The sequence below is a fragment of the Ailuropoda melanoleuca genome, chromosome 2 (genome assembly GCF_002007445.2).
Source record: "Ailuropoda melanoleuca isolate Jingjing chromosome 2, ASM200744v2, whole genome shotgun sequence".
NCBI lineage: Eukaryota > Metazoa > Chordata > Mammalia > Carnivora > Ursidae > Ailuropoda > Ailuropoda melanoleuca.
Window position 1 is genome coordinate 56,325,413 of NC_048219.1, and position 22,885 is coordinate 56,348,297.

The 22,885-nt window shown below is 40.8% G+C and overlaps 2 long non-coding RNA genes across 3 annotated transcripts in view; one reads left to right on the forward strand and one right to left on the reverse strand.

Annotated features, from left to right (window-relative positions):
- LOC105237719 overlaps window positions 1–22,885 on the reverse strand; it is an 82,088-nt gene that overhangs the window by 13,739 nt on the left and 45,464 nt on the right. The gene's annotated exons all lie outside the window — the stretch shown is intronic.
- LOC117801005 lies at window positions 4,930–19,811 on the forward strand. The gene is made up of 3 exons (XR_004623285.1): window positions 4,930–5,176; window positions 18,487–18,617; window positions 19,679–19,811. It is a non-coding gene; the product is annotated as an uncharacterized LOC117801005 (long non-coding RNA).

Sequence of the window (22,885 nt, forward strand, 5' to 3'; positions counted from 1 at the left end):
GCGTTACTTTTAACAGGATGCAACTCAATCAACAGATGCTCATCAAAGACTGAAATATATTGGACTCCATGAGCAGCACTGGGGAGATGATAAGTAAAATATGGCTCTTAATCGTGAGGGTTCAGAACCCTGCGGGAGAAGACAGACGACCAAGTATGTAATTCCATTACAAATGGAATTTGCACAAATGGTCAGGCACTCTACAGAGGGAACGCTGGCTCTGCCTGGGGGAGTGAGGGAAGGTGAAGGGCCTTGCTTGCTGGATTTGGGAGGATTCACAGGATTTTGAGAGAAAAGGATGGAGAAAGTTCTGTAATGCTGGAAGAATGACACAGAGGTCAGTATGAAAAAGCGAGCATTCAGTCATGGAGGGGTCACACACTGCAGCCCACAATTTTTTTTTTCAGTCTGCAGAGCTTTTTTTTTTTTTTTTTTAAATTATTTGTCAGTGTTTAAAACAGGGAGAATTCATATACAAACCTTTATTTTTAGACTTACTGGAAATGCAAAGATACAGGGGTGTGTGGGTGGCTCTGCTGGTTAAGGGTCTGCCTTCAGCTCAGGTCAGGATCTCGGGGTCCTGGGATCAAGCCCCACATGGGGCTCCCTGCCCAGTGGGGAGTCTGCTTCTCTCTGCCCCTCTGCCATTACCACCACTCATTCTCTCTCTCAAATAGATAAAATCTTTAAAAAAAAAAAAAAGGAAATGCAAAGATTTAGCTACACTGGGCCCACTTTCAACAGATCTTGAGTAATAGCTACCCCCTTTGGAGGGAGATCCTTCTCTCCAGCCCACCCCAGACCCCACAGCCTCTATTGTTTTATTCCCAGTCCTCCCTGTGGGCATTTGTGGTTGTGACCCCTAGCAGAGAACAGGCTATGAGGTGGAGAAAGCCTTGAATGAGAACGTGGTGTGACAAGTTTGCAGCCTTGCTTGCCAAGTGTTTTCAGACTTTACCATGTGGGTGAGGGGGAGGGTGAAGCAGGGTAGGAAAATGGTAAGAGTTGATTTTTAGGAGGTGGTCTTTGGCAGATGGCTTGGAGGGCATTTAGACTGAATATGGAAACTACTTAGGAAGTCACCATGATGGTTCAGGAAAGAGATGATAAGGACTTGTAGTAGGTGAGTGGTGATGGGATGGAGGCAAGGGGCAGAGGCATAAAAGGAGCAGAGACATAAAAATGTTCCCAAATCGGTTTTGTTGGTTTTTTTTCTAGAAAGAGAGAGAGAGAGAGGGCATGCACAAGTGGGGGGGTGGCACAGAGGGCAGAGAGAGAGGGTCCTAAGCTCAGTGCAGAGTCTGACACTGGGCTTGATCTCACGACCCTGAAATCATGACCTAAGCTGAAACCAAGAGTGGGACACTTAACTGACTGAGCCACCCAGGTGCCCCTCAAATTGTTTAAATAAAAATGTTTAAACATCTACAAAAGTTGAAAGAATAGTACAATAAATACCAGCCTCTACCCAGATTCAACCTCAACTCAACAACTGTTATCATTTTGACATATTTGTTTTATTTTTATACACACACGTGTGTGTGTATTTTGAAAAAAAGTTGTAGATATCATGACACCTCACACCTAAATATCCACACTCAAATATACAGCTCCTAAAAATAAGAATTTTCTTACAAATCATCACAATGTCATTATCACATCTAAGAAAATTAATATTCATTTCTTAATACCACCTAATATGTCCTTTAACATATATCATATGGAAATTTTCTCCAATTGTCCCCAAAATGTTTAGCTGTTTTTATCAAGCCAAGGGCCAATCAAGGTTCATATACTATATTTGGTTGTTATGTCTCCTTAGTCCCTTTTAATCTAGAATAGTTCTTCCTACTCTTTTTCCCCTGATGATAATGACTTTTGAAAGAATCCAAAAAAGTAGTCTTATAGAATGTCTCATATTAGGAATTCCTCTGTGGATCTCCATGTAATTTGGTTATTCTGTGATTACCTGTAATTTCTAAATATTTGAAGTTAGGTCTAAAGGCTTAATTAGATTCAATTTAACACTTTTGGCAAGAATAGTTCATAAATGACTTGGTGAATTTCATCTGCATCATATCAGAAGGAACATAATTCAGGGTTATCCCATATCATTGATACAGTCCAAGTAGTGACTACCAGATTGCTCCTTTACAACTGGTAAGTTGCCTGTGTGATGACACTTTGTCACCGTGTGAATATCCTGTTCTGCAATACTCCTTCACCAGTGATGATTCTTGCTTGAATCAATTATTTCATTGGGGGTTTGCAAAATAGTGACTTTCAAATATCACTCCTTCTTTGGTCTTTTTTTCTTTTTTTTTTTTTAAAGATTTTATTTATTTATTTGACAGAGATAGAGACAGCTAGCGAGAGAGGGAACACAAGCAGGGGGAGTGGGAGAGGAAGAAGCAGGCTCATAGCAGAGGAGCCTGATGTGGGGCTCGATCCCACAACGCGGGGATCACGCCCTGAGCCGAAGGCAGACGCTTAACCGCTGTGCCACCCAGGCGCCCCTGGTCTTTTTTTCTAAAGAAGAGTTTTCCCTCATCAACTAGGATGACATACAATTCCTCCAAAAAGGCAAGGTAAATATTTAGTTCTTTCCCTTTTTCTATCAATTTCAGAGTAAGGATTTGTTACCTCTAATGATGCAAATGAGTTTTCTTCTTTTTTTTTTTTTCAAAGATTTTATTTACTTATTTGACAGAGAGAGAGACAGCCAGTGAGAGAGGGAACACAAGTAGGGGGAGTGGGAGAGGAAGAAGCAGGCTCCCAGCGGAGGAGCCTGACACGGGGCTCAATCCCAGAATGCAGGGATCATGCCCTGAGCCGAAGGCAGACGCTTAACGACTGAGCCACCCAGGTGCCCCTCTTCTTCTTTCCATTACTTTTTTGGGTATCACTATAGATTCATGGACTTTTAAATATTCAATGTTTTGTGATCAGTTTGCTTCAAATTGACCAAATCTGTCCAGTGGAAGCCCTTTAAAACCAGCTCTTGGGTCCTTTAAACGTGCCCCTATAAATCACTGAGCACTTCCTTGGTTTTAGGCATAACAAGATATCCTAAGCTCCACCTTGTAGTTTTCCTGCTCAACAGTTAGAATCAGCTATTTCTCCAAAGATCATTATTCTTTTTAGTAGGTAATGATGAGCAGAAGCCAAAATGTGGATTCTAGATGTGTTTATTGGTCAATGTGTTTATTGTATGTCATTGTTTCCATATTCTTTTAGTAGACAGAGCTAGGATGGATAAATAGATATACATACATACATATATTTTAATATATAAGTCCATATTGATATTTTAAATTCAAATTTAATATTATAGTTTAATATTACAAACATTTTCCCATTAGATGTTTTAAAGTACAAATGAGCAAAAGTGGATAAGGAGTTGGATGCGTGAGGCAAGAGAAAGAAAGGACAAGAAGGACTCTCTAAGTTCTTAGACTGAGAATCTGAGTCTGGATGGACGGCATTGCTGCTGCCATATTATCAAGATAGGAAGTAAGAAAAAATAGAAAAATTCCTGGGGTATGGGTGAAGGATAAGAAATCAGTTGCATATAGTTCAGTGTTTTATTATACTAGTTATAAATTAAATAATCTGTTTAAGAACGGACACACATAGGTAAGTCAGTGACAAGGACTTTACATAGGTGTAGAATGTAGCTATATTCAAAGTATTGGTCAAGGGGCACCTGGGTGACCCAGTCAGTTAAGCTCCTGACTCTTGGTTTCAGCTGAGGGCATGATCTCATGGGTTGTGGGATCAAGCCCTGCATTGGGATCTGTGCTCAGCGCAGAGTCTGCTTGGGATTCTCCCTCTCCTCTCCCTCTGCCCCTCCCCAACTTGTGTGCACCCTCTCTCTCTCTCAAATAAATAAATCTTTTAAAAAAAAAACCCACAAAGTATCAGTCAATATTAATCTAACATTTGGTATTCTTCAAACATTTGTGAAATCTCTGCACCCCAGGGCATGGATGAAACTTGATACCCAAGTATGACTTATTAGGGCAAGAAAGTCAAGCTCCAGCAAAGGAGAAAAGAAATAAAAACATAAAAATAAAGAAATTCTGAGAAGTAAAGGAGAAACCTTAAAACAACCCTGGGTTTAAAATATGCTGTATTAGTTTGCTAGGGCTGCCATAACTAAATATCAGAGATTGAGACTGGGTGCTTAAACAACAGAAATTTATTTTCTCACAGTCTGGAGGCTACTAGTCCAAGAGCAAGGTGTTAACAGGTTTGTTTTCTTCTGAATCCTCTCTCCTTGACTTGCTGATGACCACTTTCTCCCTGTACCCTCACATGGTTGTTCATTCTTTCATCTGTGTTTGTGTGTCCTAATCTCTTATAAGGACACTGGTCACACTGGAGTAGAGCCCATATGACCTCATTTTACCTTAATTACCTCTTTAAAGGCCTTACCTCCCAATATAGTCACATTCTGAGTTACTGGGGATTAGGACATCATAATATTAATTTTAAGAGGACCCAATTCAGCCCGGAACACGTAGGACAGAAAAAAGCTATGTGATAGAATAAAGATACATGCTTGAGAAAGTTAGCAGGTCTTCTCTACGGCTAGGTCTCGTTTCTGACTGGCCCAAGACAGTTTGGTAGCATTAGTACTCCACAACAGCTTGAGCAACTTTGAGATGATGATTACATGACGAACCACACATTCATCCACATTTCTACGGTCAATGATGAATATGCAGAGAAAATTGGAGACAGAAGAATATATCCACCCTGTTTCCGCCAAGATTTTCTAAGCTTTGAACTTGAGTCATTATGCTTAGCTTCACTCTCCGCCAGGGTGGGGGGGGGGTGGCATTTAATCATTGCTTTTTCCTTCTCTTTCAGGACAAGTAGCTCTGTGCCAACTGACTCATCAGACGCCAGACTTAACTGTCACAAATGCTATGGAAGCGGCAGATTCCATCTACCTTCCAATAGGGAAAGTAAAACAGGAAGTCAAGGTTGTTGGTTTTTGTTTGTTTGTTTTTTAAGGATGTGGGAATATAGGCACTTTCAAAGATGGGAAAAAACAAAGGTCAAAGGAGGAGCTGGTGAATGACTTGATGACTTGCCTGGGGACCTGCTCAGCTACTAAGGACACAGCCTTTTGACTCCTATTCCAGTGTTCTTTCTACTTCACCACAAAGTAAGTAGCTCTTTAGCTCTGGTTTAATCTTTTCGGTTTTAAAACATGCTTGGAAGTATTGCTCACGAATGACTTGAAACGCCAAAGAACAATCTGGATAGTGGTTAAGAATCCAGACTGATCAAACAAGCCTGTGTTTGAATCTCAGCTTTATCATTCACTACTCTATAGCCTTAAGCAGTTTGTCTAACTGCTAAAAGCCTCAATTTCCTCAATAGTGCAATGGGGATAATAATAGCACCCACCTCATAGAATGGCCCTGAGGACTTGAACCCATTTACCAAAAAATCAGTAGTGTTAGGCACATGGTAAGTGCTAATAAGAGATGCTATTATTCATTAGAATTCCCTAACATCTATCAGAATTCAAAATTTCCATTCTGGTTTCCTAGGCAAAAATGAAGCAAAAATAAATAAGTAAACAAACGAACATCATCATTAGAAATGTTTCCATTTCACAGCCAAGAGGATGTTTATTACAATGCCTTGGGATTGAGCAGTTGAGCACCAGGGCAAAAAACAAGCATCAACAATTGAGTCAAGTTTCACAACTTTGAAGATAAAAAAAAAAAATCACAGCCTAAGGAGAAAACCAAAATCTCCAAGGCAGCCTAGTAAGAGACAAGGAAGTTCTGAGACAAAAGAAGGAGACTGGGGGGCAGGGGTGGGGGTGGGGGAAGGGTGCTATCATGTCTGTAAGCTCAACAGAAGCATTGGGACAAGCCAAGAGTGACAGAGACCACTTTCCAGATCAAAGAATGGAATTAAGATGCCCAAAGAAAGTAAAAGTCATCTCCAGCAAGAAAAACTTCTTGTTTTTCAGAGCCAAGGATCTCTTAATGTGAACAATGTGAAGAGCTCTGTTCTCATGTAGACTCACACAAGGAACTGACCTTTAAATCCTGATGGGGCCTGCTGCAGTGACTCCCACAAAACACCAGCTAGTCACAGAGCCCACACACTTGAACAGTTTGCTACGTTAATTTTCTTTAATCAGTAATTTTTTTCCAAAAGTTGGGTTCCAGGACCCTGCTGGGAAGCCTATCAGTCAAAAATTAATGAAACGCTATTACTATTTTCAAGAATCTAATTGTGCACAAGGGAAAACTCTGGTCTCAGTTGAAGGAATAGAGCATTTTAAAATAGATCAGTAGCCCAAGAGATATGTACTAAAAAGGCTATTTATTTTTGTCAGTCTTTATTGCCTCAAAGGCCAAAGCAAGACCCAGAAATAAAAGCACAAAATGAATTTATCCATAATGCACATAAAGAAGAAAGAGCCACAGGGACTCTTCTGGAACTGACGTCTATAGGTTCTCTGCTTAAAATGAAGGAGAAAGGCACTTTCAGCTATGTGGTCACTTCAGTTCTTTGCTTTGCTGAAATGGTCACTGATGAGCCAGATCCATTCGTATTTTTTGTTCACTCTTTTCCTGTTAATTTCAATTCTTGTTTAAGAGCTGCACTGGGACCATTCTGCAAGGCAATTTGGCAGTATTTATAAAAATATTTAATATGATTATCTTTTGACCCTGTAATTTCACATTTAGGAAATCTCCCTATAGAAATTCTAGCTAAAGTGTTTGAAAATATAGATATGAAAAAATTGGGGCACCCAGCCAGCTTAGTCAGTAGAGCATGTGACTCTTGATCACAGGGTCATGAGTTCAAATCCCACTTTAGGAGTAAAGCCTACTCAGATATGAGGGAAATCTACTATCCTACTGTCTAACACACTGTAAACTGAAAGCAACCTAAATGCCCATTAATATGGACTAGTTAAATAAATAATGATTTAGCTCTATCCACACCCTGGAGTCAGACCACTTGAGCTGAGTTCTCATTTCAGTACAACTTATTAGTTGTGGCCTTTTGTATTTATCTTCTATTGCTGCCATAATAAATTACCACAATTTTAGAGGTGTAAAACAACACAAATTTATTATCTTACAGTTTGATAGGTCAGAATTCTGGTCAGGGTCTCACTGGGCTAAAACTTACAATGTGTTGGCAATGCTGATGTCCTTCCTATAGAGTCTAGGAGGGAATCCCTCTCCTTGCTCATGCAGGTATTGGCAGAATTCAGTACCACCCATGTGGCTGTAGGACTGAGGTCTCTGTTTCCTTGCTTGCTATTAGTGGAGTCCTGCCCTTAGCTTCTAGAGTCTTCTTGCTGGTCTTTGCACATAGACCCCTACATCTCAAAAACAGCAACACAGGGGCGCCTGGGTGGCACAGCGGTTAAGCATCTGCCTTCGGCTCAGGGCGTGATCCTGGCGTTATGGGATCGAGCCCCACATCAGGCTCCTCCACTATGAGCCTGCTTCTTCCTCTCCCACTCCCCCTGCTTGTGTCCCCTCTCTCGCTGGCTGTCTCTATCTCTGTCAAAAATAAATAAAATCTTTAAAAAAAAAAAAAAAAAAACCAGCAACACAGCATGGACCCCTCATGCTGCCATCTCTCTGACTCTGTTCTACCGTCATCAGATCTCTCTCTAACTCAACTGAGAAAGGTTCCACTTTTAGGGACTCAAGTGATTTAAGTGGGCCCACCCAGACAGTCCAGACTAATCTCCCCATCTCATGGTCTTAACCTTAATCCCGTCTGCAAAGTCCATTTGCCATGTAAGGTAACACATTCCAGGTTCCAGGGATTTAGACGTAGACATCTTTGGGGCCGTTATTTTACCTATCACACCTCCCTGAGCCTCAGATTCCTCATCTCCAAAATGGAGTTTCTTCTACCTGTGGTTCTTGTAAACTACAGATGAGACAGACTCTTGGCACAGAGTAAATCACTCAGCAAATATTAGCTATCATCACCACTGCTATGTAGCCATTTAAAAAAAAGGAGAGACAGAACCATATTACTGACATACAAAGATGTTCAAAAGATATATTTGAGAATAGTCAGCTATAGAAAAGTGTGTACAATACAACCACTCTTATTATTTATTTATTTATTTTATTTTTTTATTTTTTAAAGATTTTATTTATTTATTTGACAGAGAGAGAGACAGCCAGCGAGAGAGGGAACATAAGCAGGGGGAGTGGGAGAGGAAGAAGCAGGCTCCCAGCAGAGGAGCCTGATGTGGGGCTCAGTCCCAGAATGCCGGGATCACGCCCTGAGCCGAAGGCAGATGCCCAAGGACTGAGCCACCCAGGCGCCCCTAACCACTCTTTTAAAGAAGAAAAAAGGAAAAAAGATTAACACTTGTTAGTTGCACTTGTATAGGGGAAAAACGGAGGATACCAAAAGAAGTTTACCAAAGAGAAACCAACTCTATCTTTAATACTTTTTTTCTAACAAAAATAAAACTTCTGAGACATATATGACAGGATATTTGCCCTTTTAAAAAAGTAATCTCTATGCCCAATGTGGTGCTTGAACTTCCAACCTCAAGATCAAGCATTGCACACTCCACCGACTGAGCCAGCTAGGCACCCCAGGATACTTGCCTTTTGAGGTTCTGACTTGTTACAGTCTGTACTTTTCTGTGTATATAAAATGTTTAAAAGTTTTTTAAAGAACTGCATGGAGAAGTCAGAAAATAGGGATGCTGTCCTGTTGGTACATGTATTTTGGGTTCTAGAAAAAAAAAATCTAAAGTTTTAGAGGTAAACATAAAATTAGGGCAGACAGATGAAAATGTATTTCCACTTTCTGTCCATCAGTTAAGGTTAACGCCTACTGAACACTCATAATAGGTTGAGAACAGTATGATCTGAAAATGCCCAAATATGTATGAAAATATTTAAGAAGACCTAACCAAAAACATGTATGTAAATTTAAAACAGTCTATAAATGTGGTCAAGAAACAAAGAATTGGAATAGTGATCACATTTTGTAGAGAAATTTAATTTTAAGATAGATTCTGAAGGAGAGGTTCAGAATTTTTTTTTTTTAAGAGAGAGCACGCGCATGTGCACAAGAGTGGGGTGGGAGAGGGGCAAAGGGAGAGGGAGAGAGAGACTCTTAAGCAGGCTCTATGCCCAGGACGGCACAATGCCAGGCTCGATTTCGCGACCCTCAGATCATGACCTGAGCTGAAACCAAGAGTCAGACACTTAACCGACTGAGCCACCCAGGCGCCCCCAGAAATTTCTAAGAAGGAACAATTCAAATAGGAAACTGGACTACGATGAGTCACAAAGAAGGGGCCTTGTCAGCAGACTGCAGGGAGGAGTAGATTAAGGTAGTTGAAGCGGAATTTCCTTCTCCAAATTCTGGAGAGTTATGAAACAGATACCGGTATTTGCACGAACATATGCACAGAAAAATGTCAATAGACAATTAAATAGAAGATCTAAGCTACCGGCAAAACAGATTCGACATCACAGATTCACACTGACTGTGACAATCACCGTCTTCCCTATATTTGCCGGCTCCAGTGGAGCCATGGTAAAAATGTAAAATGTGAAGCTGATATTTGTGAACTGCTTTGAAAAAGAAAAAGGGCAATGCTGATGGAGACCATGAGTTAGCCTCCCTTAATTCTCTGTTGGAAGTGTTAGAATGATCTCTCTAGGGTTAGATATAATTATTTAATAGATTAAGTGGATAAATATCCTCCCCCCCAAAGGACAATCTATTTTGAAAATATCCCATTTAATGCTATCAAAATATTCTAATGTTGGGTTAAATTCACCTTTCTGCCTTCAAATTAATTTGATGAAAGCCTCAACCTAATTTCTGTTGGGCAGTTGCAGATGGCTATGACCGCTAACAGAAAATTTGAGTCAGTCCAGATTTGTGGCTTACAGCTCAGAGGGTGCCCTGTGGCCCATGTGGTCAGTCACCAGGTCCTGCCGCCCCTGCCTCCTCATTCCCACCACTGTTGTTCCAGATCTAGCCTCACTTCTGTTTGCCCAAATACTGGGGTAGCTTCTCCATAGTCTCCCCACCATACCGTGGCCAGAGTGAATACTCTCTCTCTCTCTGACAACCCGAACAGATTCCTGCCATGCTGAAAGTTGGCCTCACAGTGGGGATGCCTCACACTGATGTCTCTGTGAGTTGTAAGTTGGGTCACAGACCGTGTATTATGGATAATAAAAGGCCCAAAGATTCCAGTGACACAGTTGTCTTAGCCCTTGTCTAGCTAGAATGCCTTCCCCCATGGCTCAGTCACTGGCTCTGTTGCCTGGCAGACTCCTGTTCCTGCAAATCTCAGCTCAGATGCTTTCTCCTCTGTGAATCCATAGTCTTGACTTCCCCAGCTGGCTCACATTCTTCTCCTAAAGCCTTGCTGGGCTTTGTGTAGACTTCCACATAAGACTTGTCCTGTTTGATTGCAATCCTTTGTTAAGTTCCTTGAGGACAGGGACCACGTCTTAGTTTTTGTTTGTTTGTTTGTTTTAAGATTTATTTATTTACTTGATAGAGAGCACAAGAGTGCAGGTGGGGGGAGGAGCAGAGGGAGAGGAAGAGGAAGAATCTCAAGCAGACTCCCCACTGAGCGTGCAGCCTGACCCGGGGCTCAATCTCACCACCCTGAGCCGAAACCGAGAGTCTGATGCTCAGCCAACTGAGCCACCCAGGCGCTCCTAGTTTTTTTTACACAGTCAGTAAATAGCAGTTTCTAGTACATTTTAGGCACACAGTGAACACTAATGGATGTTGAATGAAAAAATTAGTACTACCACTGATATGGGGTAAGGAGTTTCCCCAGTTAATTAGATCAACATTCCCCCCTCCCATTTCTGCTATATGTGGCAGCAGGGAAAAACCTTTCTCCCTCATTATGTCAAAAGCACTGTCCCGTGAAGTCTTTGCTTTTTGAGAGTAAAGGCTGAAAGAAATTTTTATCCTTTATAAAATCAAAGGCCTTGATTATTGGCAAAGAGAGGACACTAGATTCATTAGAAGCAATTCTTTCTCTGTTCCTGTAACTAATTACAGATGAGTAATTTAAAAAAATTAGTATCCATAAAAATCGACCGCAAACCAATAAGGATGATGAGTTGAATCATAAGAATTCCATGCTATTTATATTTCCCCACACACACTCAGTGCATTTATTCTAAGTGGAAAAGTACAAATATTGGGGTAAAAGCATTTAAACTACAGAAACAAGAAATCCCAAATGCTAATCCTGCCTAAAGGGCAGCATTTAATTCTGTGCTAAGCTACTGTATATAGGACTAAGAGGCGTGGTTAACCAAACATTTGAGAACAAGCAATTACCATTGAATCTCTCTATCACATATTTGTTTCACACATAATTTACACAATAAACCCACAGTGGGGAAAAATAAAATGCTGTTTGCAACATTTTTTTCCAGCCACAAATTTTTCAGGCATCTTTTTCCCCCCCTCATCAGAGATTATTTACTCCTATGGCCTTAGGTTGTATGGCAGTGGGGTATTTTTTCTCTGATATGTAGGGACAAAGAAATAACAGGTCTAATGTGTTATTCTTGGCTGTGTCCTTCCAGCCAATCTTGGGCATCTGAATGTGGAGATGCATGGTCCCCGCAGCTGGCTCATGGAATACTTGAGAGTAGAATGGACATGCAAGGGAACACTTTTATTTACTCATTTATTTGCTCATTTAACAAACATTTCTGTGCCAACTGTGTGCCCAGAATTGTGCTGGCCTCTCAGCACACAAGTGAACAAGACAGGCTTGCCACCCTTGATGAACTCACAGTGTCATAGCAGACAATTAACCCGACACTTACAATACAGAACAAAAAGCCAGGGGAGGGGTCCTCAGAGTTACAGGGGTTCTGACTGTGATAGTCAGCGAGGGCTGGAAGTGCCATCTAAGTTGCATCTTCAAATGACCTAAAGGGCCCAGACTGTTGAAGGAAGGGAGGGAAGTGGAAAACTCACAGTCTGGGGAAGAGCTGGGAGAGATGAGATTATAATGAATGTGGGAGAAGATGAGGCTTATTGACAGGGCAGGGCAGATATTTGCAAAAATATGGGATCTGAGACTCTAACTAAAAATGTTCTATGTTGACAACATAAGCAGGTGCTTCTGGGGCCCTCCTCCCCCTCTCTACCTGGGGCACCTACCAGAAAGAGGACAGCTGAGAGTTCAAATATATTTGAGAGAAACATTAAATCTCTGTGCCACAGAATCTTGGCTGAACTAACTCTGGCCTTTGCACTTATTTTAGCATTTTGTGCAAAGTAGGGTGATAGGTGCCATCAAACCATAACTTGGTGACTCTGGCCCAGCTCTGGCTCTAAGTCCGTATTTGGCAAGAGTGTGACCCGGGGAAAGGGATTTCACCTCATTGTGCCTCAGTGACTTGTCTTTACAAAAATTTGCAGCAGGACATAATTGAGTGTATGTAAAGTGCTCAGAACAGAGGTTGGCACAAAACAAATGCCCAATAAGTATTAGCCATAATTATTCTACTCCACACATGGGAAGTGCCGATGAAGCCAGTTCGCCAGTTATTTTAATAACCAGCATGTCATTTATAGGACTGGGCTCAGAAGTAACGCTGCTGTTGTTTAATGTCTTTGGCACTAAAGGAGATTAGAAAAGTTAACCCTGTGAACACAAGGACTGACCTTTGGCTGCCTTTCAAAAGTTGCAATGGAATTTTTTGTTTATCACCATTCATCGAATGTTCATTATCCTCACACTTATTGAGTGTCCACTGAATGTCAGGCCTGGGCCTACGAGGATACCTGAATAGGTCTGAAAATCTATTATTCATTCAATACATGCTTAGCAAGTATCCAGAAAGTACAGATCACTGGTGATTCGGATAAAACTCCTGCAGAAGGTGATACACGCTACAAAGAAGCAGAGGTCGTAATAACAAACACTTGTACAATGCTTTCTCTACACCAGGCTCGGTGCTCCATGCATTACCCCCGAGTGCCTGGGAGGTGAGAGGAAGGAATCATGGTTCTGAGCTGGGGGGATCAGGAAAAACTTCATGGAGGTGGAAGTGTTAGAACAGGATCTTGGAAAATATTCCTGAAGCATCATGTTTAACCCAGGTTTTACAGCAGAACAGGTCCAATGGCTTTTTCTAAAGATGCTCTTCTTGGTACAAAGGCTATTTTAAAGGAAATAGCCAACCGAAGGGGGATAGTTTCTACCAAAAACTTTCATCTGGCTACAAGACAGAACTACTACCAGCCCGAGCAAGGGTCCAGTTGTTGCTTCAAAAATTATCCACCTCCAGGGGCGCCTGGGTGGCACAGCGGTTAAGCGTCTGCCCTTCGGATCAGGGCGTGATCCCGGCGTTATGGGATCGAGCCCCACATCAGGCTCTTTCACTATGAGCCTGCTTCTTCCTCTCCCACTCCCCCTGCTTGTGTTCCCTCTCTCGCTGGCTGTTTCTATCTCTGTCAAATAAATAAATAAAATCTTAAAAAAAAACTATCCACCTCCCATTACATTCTCAAGCCCGATCGTCCTCTTGCCTCCAGCGCAGTTCCAGTGCCATTTCTTCCCGAATGCTCCTTCTTTCCTACAAATCACTGGGACTCATGTTTGCAGCACACTCTGAAATCCTGTTCCCAATTATTGGTTGTGTAATTTATTGATAAAGCAAAGCCAAATATGAGTAAGAAGGAAAGCCTAATTAGAAATGAAGCACTCAATGTCCCAACAAGGAAAATTCCAGGGCTTCAAAAATAGAAAATCAGTGATGCATAGTTTGAGGGCTTTGTCACCAAAGAAATAAACCCAGTACTTAATAAACCAAAAAATGGATTAAACAGATGGGGCACAGTTATCAGTGGCAGAGAATGGGCACCTACAGAGAAACAGAATGATTTAGAACCAAAATGACTCTGGCATACATGAAAGAATATCTACTTGGGTCTTGAAATGAGCATTATAAAAAATCTGTATGAAAAGGAATATAAAATCAGCCCTGAAGAAAGAACATAAGAGGGTATGGGCTGATATAGACATGCAGGAGCTACTTCTTTACAAGATCGATTAGCCAATTGAGATAAATAGTTGATTTGTATGCCTTTTTTTTTCGTTGAACTGACTTCTTGAGTGAATCAACCAACACAGTAACTTTTAGTAGAGTGTGGATACAGCTTTATTCTAAAAATTTGCCCTTAAATAGAAAAACTATTCTCACAACAGAAAAGCCACCGCAACAGCACATATGTCTGCATATTTTCTGCCTACACCTACCTGACCAAGTTTCTAATCAGCTGACCACCTACACTAAGATAGCTCACAGGGCCTGTATTTTTCCTTGTAGGAGAAACAGCAAAGCCTCCGCATGTTTAAAAGTCTTTGAAAATTATAGGACCGAAATTATAACACTTAGTGCTGAGTGTCCGTGAATTGCTGGATGGTCCTTACCAGATCATTTAGCCTCCGTGTTTTCTTTCTTTCTTTTTCTTTAAGATTTATTTATTTATTTGAGAGAGAGGTAGAGAGAACAAGTGGGGGGAGGGGCAGAGGGAGAAGCAGACTCCCCACTGAGCAGGGAGCCAGATACAGATACGGGGCTTGATCCCAGGACCCTGAGATCATGACCTGAGCTCAAGGCAGATACTTAACCAACTGAGCCACCCAGGCGCCCCAGCCTCCATGTTTTCTGATTACTGTATCACACAACTAAAAGAATGATATTCTCTCTCTCTCATTCACTCTCTCACACACGCGCACGTACACACACACACACACACCCTATACCCCTGAGCACTGAGAGAAAATAGGCAGATGAGGAGGCTGTCACATCGGCGAGAAACAGAGAACTGGAAGCAAGTGGAAAACACAGCTCCTGAGTGATGGCGAAACAAGGTGCTGCTAATGCCCCATCTTCCAACCACTAATGTGAACTAGGGGCCTTTCCAGGACAGAGAATAATTTTAGGGAATGAGCTTCCTGGTGAGCTCACAGCTTAACACTGCTTGTATCACCATCTTGAGTCAGCAGGGGATAATGCTGTGCAGAATAAACTAATTTTAGTCATCTGTGGGATCCTTGTAAGGCTCCGTAGTGACTTTAAAAAGTCAGTGTGAACTTGCTATCTCTGCTTCATTTCCTGCTCCCAATAACCCACTAAGGGATATTTTTAGATGACGCCATCTTACAGGATTTGTCTAGGTGCCTTTCTCTGTTTGAGAGCTGACAGTTGAAAATTTTGCCACAGATTCCCAAGTCAGAAGGCCTTCTGATTAAATGACCCAGAAAGTGATTAACAAATATGGCAACAAAGGACATGGAAATATAAGTCTTCTACATGCTAGAGGGAAAAGAACTGTCCTCCTTACTCTCATTTTAGCAATATTTTCCAGGAGCCTCAGCCCACGGCTGCATGGAGGGAAGACATGAAGAGAGAAAAATGCTTAGCCCGAGGCTAATGCTGTTTCCTCCAGCTATCATACTATACATTTGGAATGTGAAATGCTCCCTCAGCTTCTTAATCATCCCGGTCTGTGCCGCACTTCTGGGCTCTGAGTCATATCGCATTGGCAGTCAATCCCATGCTGAATATAGAGCACCTCTAATTTGTTCAGCATCTCATGGGTCACTGAGAAAGCATAGAGCCTGAGGACAAACTCCACTCAGATCACCCAGATCCAGGGGTGTGAGCCCAGTCTATAACACTCAAGAATCATATTTCATGGAGAATTGTGTGTAAGAGGTTGCACGCGGGTTTTGTGTTTCTGAGAATGATGCTGGGTTTGGCCGTATTTATGAAGGAATGTGGAAATCCAAAGGAGGGGTCGAGTTGGGGCAAAGGGGGTAAGGAGAATTGTAGGCAAACGGAACCCCCAAGATGGTTGTGAATAGCCCATCAGCCAGAAAGAATGTGAAGTGACCCGGTCATAAATGAAAGAAGTTTTTTGGTTTTTGTCTTTTCATTCTTAAAAAACCTTCAACCCTGGAACATTTGATATCAAGCTGTCCTGGTCTAAAAAGAGAATTAGACGGCTTCCAATGAAGTGTATGAGAAGCCTAAGGAGGAAAGGGGGAGGCAAGAGGGAAATGCTGTGTCCTGTAATTATTTGTGTAAGAAAGGCAGCTAATAAGAGTTCCAGTGTAGAATTTCTGGTTCTTGAATTCATTAAAAGTAACTTTGGGACTCTTGGATTTGGGGGGCCAAGACTTTACTATAGGAAACTTCATTTAAACTCCTCTTTCCAAAGAAAACACATATCATACCAAGATATACAATCGATGTGTAGCTTCGTTGTGCTGCTGGAAACTCGGCCCCACTGATTGATTCCTCTTTACCGAGAATCCTAGTGTCCTCATTTACCCCTCTAAAGGCGAGTGTGACGGACTGCAGTTGAGTAAAGCAAGTCTTTCAGAGCAGAGAGGCAGCTGCCGCGGTCTGGCCGAACTGCACCTGAAACGCTGTGCAGCCATCTCGGGGAACCATGCAAGCAGCTCTTCCAGCAGGATCCTAAGAAACCAATCTTTTGAGGAACGTTGTGTTAAGGAATGTCTGGAATGTTTCTGGTCCTGAGAGTTCCTATATGGTCCACGCTGAAGAATGGGCAGAGCAGTATTACCATGTTCAGCAAGACCAGTTCAGATCAGAGACAGATTGGGGGGAGGGGTTCATTAAAAGGAAGGCTAAGCCTGTCTCCTCTCAACCATTAAATGGAGTTTCAGAATTTCTTTCTGGATTCCAACTGCATCGCACAGACCACCTACTATCGTTCCAGGCTAATGAGAGGGTAGGTGCTAAATAGGCTATCAGTTTTCAGCAAAAAAAGTAGCAACTACCCACAATTTTTTCATGCTGGCCTTTAGCTTAGTATATGAATGAACGAACTTGTTAAAATATCAGCATAACAGCACCTTTGACTTTACGTTATTAACAACAGTTATTCATGGAATCAGGAAGTTCTCTTTCTAAATATATTTTAAAGGTTTTAAATATATTTAAAAGTTTTAAAGATTCCATTTATAGATAGGTGTCTGTATATATGTATACACAGACACATATATATGAAAATACATTTTGCCTGAATGCCTTTTTTGTTTATTAGAACTATAAACTTGCTAAGGCTGAAGGCATTGCTTTAGTAAAGCTATTTAGCATTTAAAATCATATTTAGTGTCTAGGGTACCATGGTCATTTATTTTTTTACTTTTTATTTTGAATATTCTCCACCACAGGATTCCTACAAAGTTTTCTGTCTGCATTGCACAGTAAGAAATACATTTAAAATTTTGACTCGGTGCACTCACATGCAGATGTCTATCTGTTCTTTATATACACATACTAGTATGCACAAACACGTGTGGATGTATATACATATATACGGAATGTGCGTGTATGTGCATATGAATACAGACCATGTGTTTGTGCGTATATATAGAAAGTATGTGTGTATATGTGTGTATATATACAGACTGTGTATGTATGTATATATAGAGAGAACGTATGTGTATGTATATATATAGATATATATGTATATGTATATGTGTGTATATATGTGTGTATACACACACACACACACACACCCCAAAATTTCATGAAACAAAACTTGCCCTTACAAAGTGTGATACATTTCTGGTATTTTCTATTCTATTCTATTTCTTCATTTGTATAAAATATCAGTCATGACTCATTTTATTAATTTCTCTACCTACTAATGGGTCATAACCTGGAGTTTGAGAAACATTGTTCTACCTGGCCCTTCAAATAATTTCATAATTCTATTAAAGAACATAAAATGTTACAAGGCAATAATATGGGCATCTGTTTGAAATGATTAAAGGAAACAAGTGAGTGCTAATAAAAGGACTGTATCTTTGACTTAAGTTAATTATGATCATTATTATGTTATCACAGTCTGGAGAATACTACCTTTTTAAAAATGAGAATAGTCACATAACCCCTTTCTTTTTTTTGAAAAAGATTTTTTACAAACTTGCAAACTTAAAAATTAAGCTACCTCCTTTCTTTAGGCTTCCCACTCCTCCCCATTCCACCCCCCTTTCTAAAGAAAAGATAATGATATTTAAGAGAATACAAAATTAAGAGTAAAAGTCTAGGTTTTACCATAACAGATGTCCACGAGCTCATTTTAGAATTATATATATATATATATATATATTTAAAGATTTTATTTATTTGAGAGAGAGAGCATGAGCGGGGTGGAGGGAGAGGGAGGAGCTGACTCCCTGTTGAGGAGGGAGCAGGGATCCAAATACAGGGCTGGACCCCAGGACCCTGGGATCATGACCTGAGCCAAAGGCAGACGCTTACCCAACTGAGCCGCCCAGGTGCCCTCATTTTAGAGTAATAAAAAGGCCATACGCAGCATGAGGATAAATGCAGAATCTGGCTCTGGGCACTTTACGATTCCTCAGAATTGAACTGTAAATTTCACTTTCACTTGTAGCCCCCCCCGCAAGACTCAGCCTTCTCTACACACCCAGCCTTGTGTGAAGCAAGTGCCAAGTACTCTTCAGGGGACTTCCATCTCCAAATCCAATAGGCAGCTCACTTCCAAGAGGCGTCCAGCCCCTCCAGGTAAAATAAGAGGGAGGAAGTTAATATTGTATAGATAAGGTGCTAGGGATAGTACTGTCTGAGGCATATACAGTTGACACTTGAACAACATAGAGGTTAGGGGCACCGACCATCCGCACAGTTGAAAACCCACATATAATGTCTGACTCCCCCCAAGCCTAACTATTAATAGTCTACTGTTGACTGTGGCCTTACTGATAACATGGATGAACACATTTTGTATGTTATATGTATTACATACCATATTCTTACAATAAAGTAACCTAGAGAGAAGAAAATGTTGAGAAAATTGTAAGAAAGAGAAAATACAATTACAGTCCTATATTGTATTTATCGAAAAAAATCCATTTGTAAATGGACCTGCACATTTCAAGCCTGTGTTGTTCAAGGGTCAGCTGTAAAAGGCTGTCCATGAGGATTTATTCAAAGAAGGATCCAGTCCGGAGACACTAATTACCCTCCTTCTGGTACTGTTAGGAAGGGTTCCTGAACCAGGTGGACACAAATGGCATTTGCAATCACTCTCTTGTGAATCTGAACCACATGAAACCATCATTTTAGTAGGTCAAAGACAAGCAAATATCATCCTCATATAGTTCGACCTATTATGGGTTTAAATGTGCCACCTCATTGCTAGAAACAAGTCAAGGCTGAATCCTGCTGATAACAAGAAAGCCTGAATGGCATACCAGGCCATCAGCAGCCTTCAGGCAGGACGAAGGGCAGAGTGAACAGGAAGGCCCCAAGACTGCCTAGGTCAGTCCTTCCCAAGTGTATTCTGAGGCTCTTTAGCCCCACAAGACACTTTGTGGGGCAAGAAGAAAAGGACTGATTTAGGAAATGCTACAAACGGTATTCCTTTCCTAACATTTCCAAATTCATAGTAAACTATCAGATCAGCATAGAAAAGTTTTGAAATGGTTCCACAATAAAGTGATTTACCCATGTGTCATCCAGGACATCCCAAATTTATTTGACTAGTGAAACCTTATTTGTATGTAATGCCTAACACCACAGTTAACAGTTTGTGATAATAGGACTATTTCTGCCCCATAATCCAGGCACCTTTGGCCTCTCCCAACCCTGACTCCCAGGGCCTGAATACACTACATAGTCAACATGGACAGAGATCCATTTCAGCTTCTCACGTTTCTGACCAACGGGGAGAAGGCAGAGGCCAGGATACTCCACATGGCAATATGCAAGCTGCTTTCTGCTTATTTATGCCTGTCTCCAATGCCATCAACCCAGCGTCTATGTATTTTAGCGGATGATATTAAATGATCATACCAGCCATTTACGGTATACCTACCATGTATGTTTTGCACTGTACTGTACTTCCAGTTTCAGTATCTCTTGTATGTACAATTACCCTGCTCACAACGAGCTGAGAAAGTAGGCATTTTTGCTCCTTCATTTTACAGACAGTCTGTGGGGCCTCAAAGATGATAAATTGTGCAGCCTAACGTTCTCAGCTGGGATTTAACGACAGCAAGTCCTCCGCTCCCTCCACCACAGTAATAAGACTCGACACTTAGAGAGTTTACTATGAGCCAGGCACCAAGTGTTAACTCATTTCACTCATAATAAACCAATGAAGGTGCTATTATGGTCTGCATTTTACAACTGGACAAACAGGGTGAAGAAGTTAACCAACCTGCCTCAGTCACATAGGGAAGCAAGTGATGGGCCTGGAATTCAGGCTAAGGCTGATTATTGATTGGTTTTACAATAAAGAAAGCCATTTAACCACATTTAACCCAGGACTTTCCAAATTTGTTTGACTAGGGAACCATTTGTAGGTCGTACCTGTTACGACTGTTAACAATTGGGGAAAACACAGTTTGGGAATCACAGGTCCACCTCCCTCCACTTGACCCAGGCCCTCTCGCTTCTCCTAACCCAGAGTCCATGTCCTTCACCACTGTGCTCTACTTGCCTCTTAAAGACCCCAGGGTCTCCATCTGCATACCTCACTAACCAAATCTCCTGGCTGTAGAGGCTAGATGTCAAAAACTCCATTTGTACTCTTGATTCTCTCTTAAAGCCTTGTAATAAGACCAAAGCAATGCAGCACGTTTGTAAAGATTAATGTGAAAGAAATTATTTTAGAATATAAAGTGACTTTTACTTTCAATGTCCACACAGGGAAAAACAATCTTTTCTGCTTTGAGCAACTAAAAATACTAAAAACCCTCAAGGTCTCTAGGGCCGTGAAGCTATGAATTACAGTGTGAATATCAAATCATTCTATGAAGGTCATGTAAAAGAACTAAGTTCAACATGTCACCTTCAATTTCACCACTGTTGGGATGGAGAAAATATAACGTTTATTGGGTATTTATTGTGGGCCAGGCACTCTGCCATGTGCTTTCCATAGATTATCTTATTTTGCAACAACTTAACAAGATAAATACTGACGTTATTCTCATCCTCCAGGAGCAAAACCCAAGGCATGAGGAGTTTAAGTAGCTAGCCCAAGAACACACAGCTATCTAGCAAGTGGTGGAGCCAGGACATGAAATAGAGAACCTAGTGTTTGAATGTCCCCAGCCATTTTAGACGTTAACTCGGGGGTGCACAGAGGAGAGCCAAGTAGGAACCCCCAGGTTCTAACAAAGTGATCATTTGCTTTTTGCAAGCCCTACATTAAAAGGTACATAAGATCTACTAAAACCCTGGAGGAACTTGAAAATCTGTCAACTGGAAATAGGATTCCAGTGGGGGAAACCCTAAAACCTTTCATTGCTCCAAGATGATATGTTGGTTTGGCAGATCTGGCTCATCTTAAAAGTAAGCTTTTTTGGAAGGTATAACTGAATAGTATGGCATTAAAGAAACATGATTCGAGTTCTCATGCTTATAAAATCATAGTTGTCATTTCTAGGTTTGCTGAAGACTGTCTTGTAATCCCTTACTAAATTGGAGGAAACCAATACTGTACAGATGTAGATATTTTCTGCACTTTTCTTCCCTTTCCCAAAGAAACTCACAGAGTTTTAAGTATTTTTAGTTACTCGAAGCACTCAAAACAAGGATTGCTTTTCTCTATACGGATATTAGAGGAAAAAGTCACTTTCTATTCTAAAATAATTTATTTTACATTAACCTTTACAAACGTGCCCCATTGATTTGGTTACTTTATAAGGCTTTCAGAGAGAATCGAGACTGTATTAAGTGTTGAAAAATCTAAAATAACTAGGAACTCACACAGTTTATTGTTTTTTAAAAAACAACTGCAGAGGGATTTTCAAGAGATAAAGAGACAAAAACAGAAGGTAGAAATGGTCATTCAGTGAGGCATCGAGACAGCCTTGAGAATGTGCACTTATGGAACTATCTCTAAGTCAAAAAATCACAGAATAAATAATCCTGGGAGGCAGTACAGCATGGGGTTAAGAAAAAGGCTCAGATTCCAACAGCCTGGGTTTCACTCATTAGGTATATGACCTTGTGCAAGACACCTCTCCTCCCTGTATTTAGTTCCTTCCTATTTAAATGAGGTTGTTAACAAGACCTGTCCCATAAGGTTGCTTGCTGTGAAAATTAAATAAAATAATTTATAAAATGCCTTTAGGACAATGTCTGGTAATTGCTCAAGAACTGTTAGTTATTAAAAGCAGAAAATGTCATTATTATTACTGCACCCATGAATGGGCATGGAGAAGGTAAGGTAAGAAGTCAAAATAAGACACAGATAACCATAGGTCTACCGCTGTAAACCTAAATGATAGAACTGATGTATTGTAGGTGCTCACTAAAAACTGAACGAACAAATCAATCAGTCAGTGAATGAATCAATGAACAGTCGTACTTTCGGAAAAGCAAAAGTCTTTGCCTTCCGCAGGGCCCTTGCTCCCCTCTACTCTATCCGTAAGAGAAGTTATCCATATAATTCAGAATAGCCTTTCTATTCCCCATGCAGCATTTCCATTTCAGTGCAGTAAATTTTCAACTTTTTCCAAAACTAGAGTAAAATATACATCGGGACACAATGAACTCATAAACAAGCACTTCAAGCGACCTCAACCTCATGACAGGAGAAAAAGATGGTCAAAGATGAAGTTATATTTAACACACCCTTAATTTGTCTCAATAGTGTGATCTGAAACAGATGAATGTCGTGTGAAAAAATATATATATTTTAATTGTTGTTGTGTTTTGCAAAAGGATAATTATAAAAGAAAAGGGAGTGTGCTGAACGAGGGACTGGGAAGGGAGGATCAGGATTTTGGTTATTTTCCTGTCACTAGAGGTGGTATCATTAT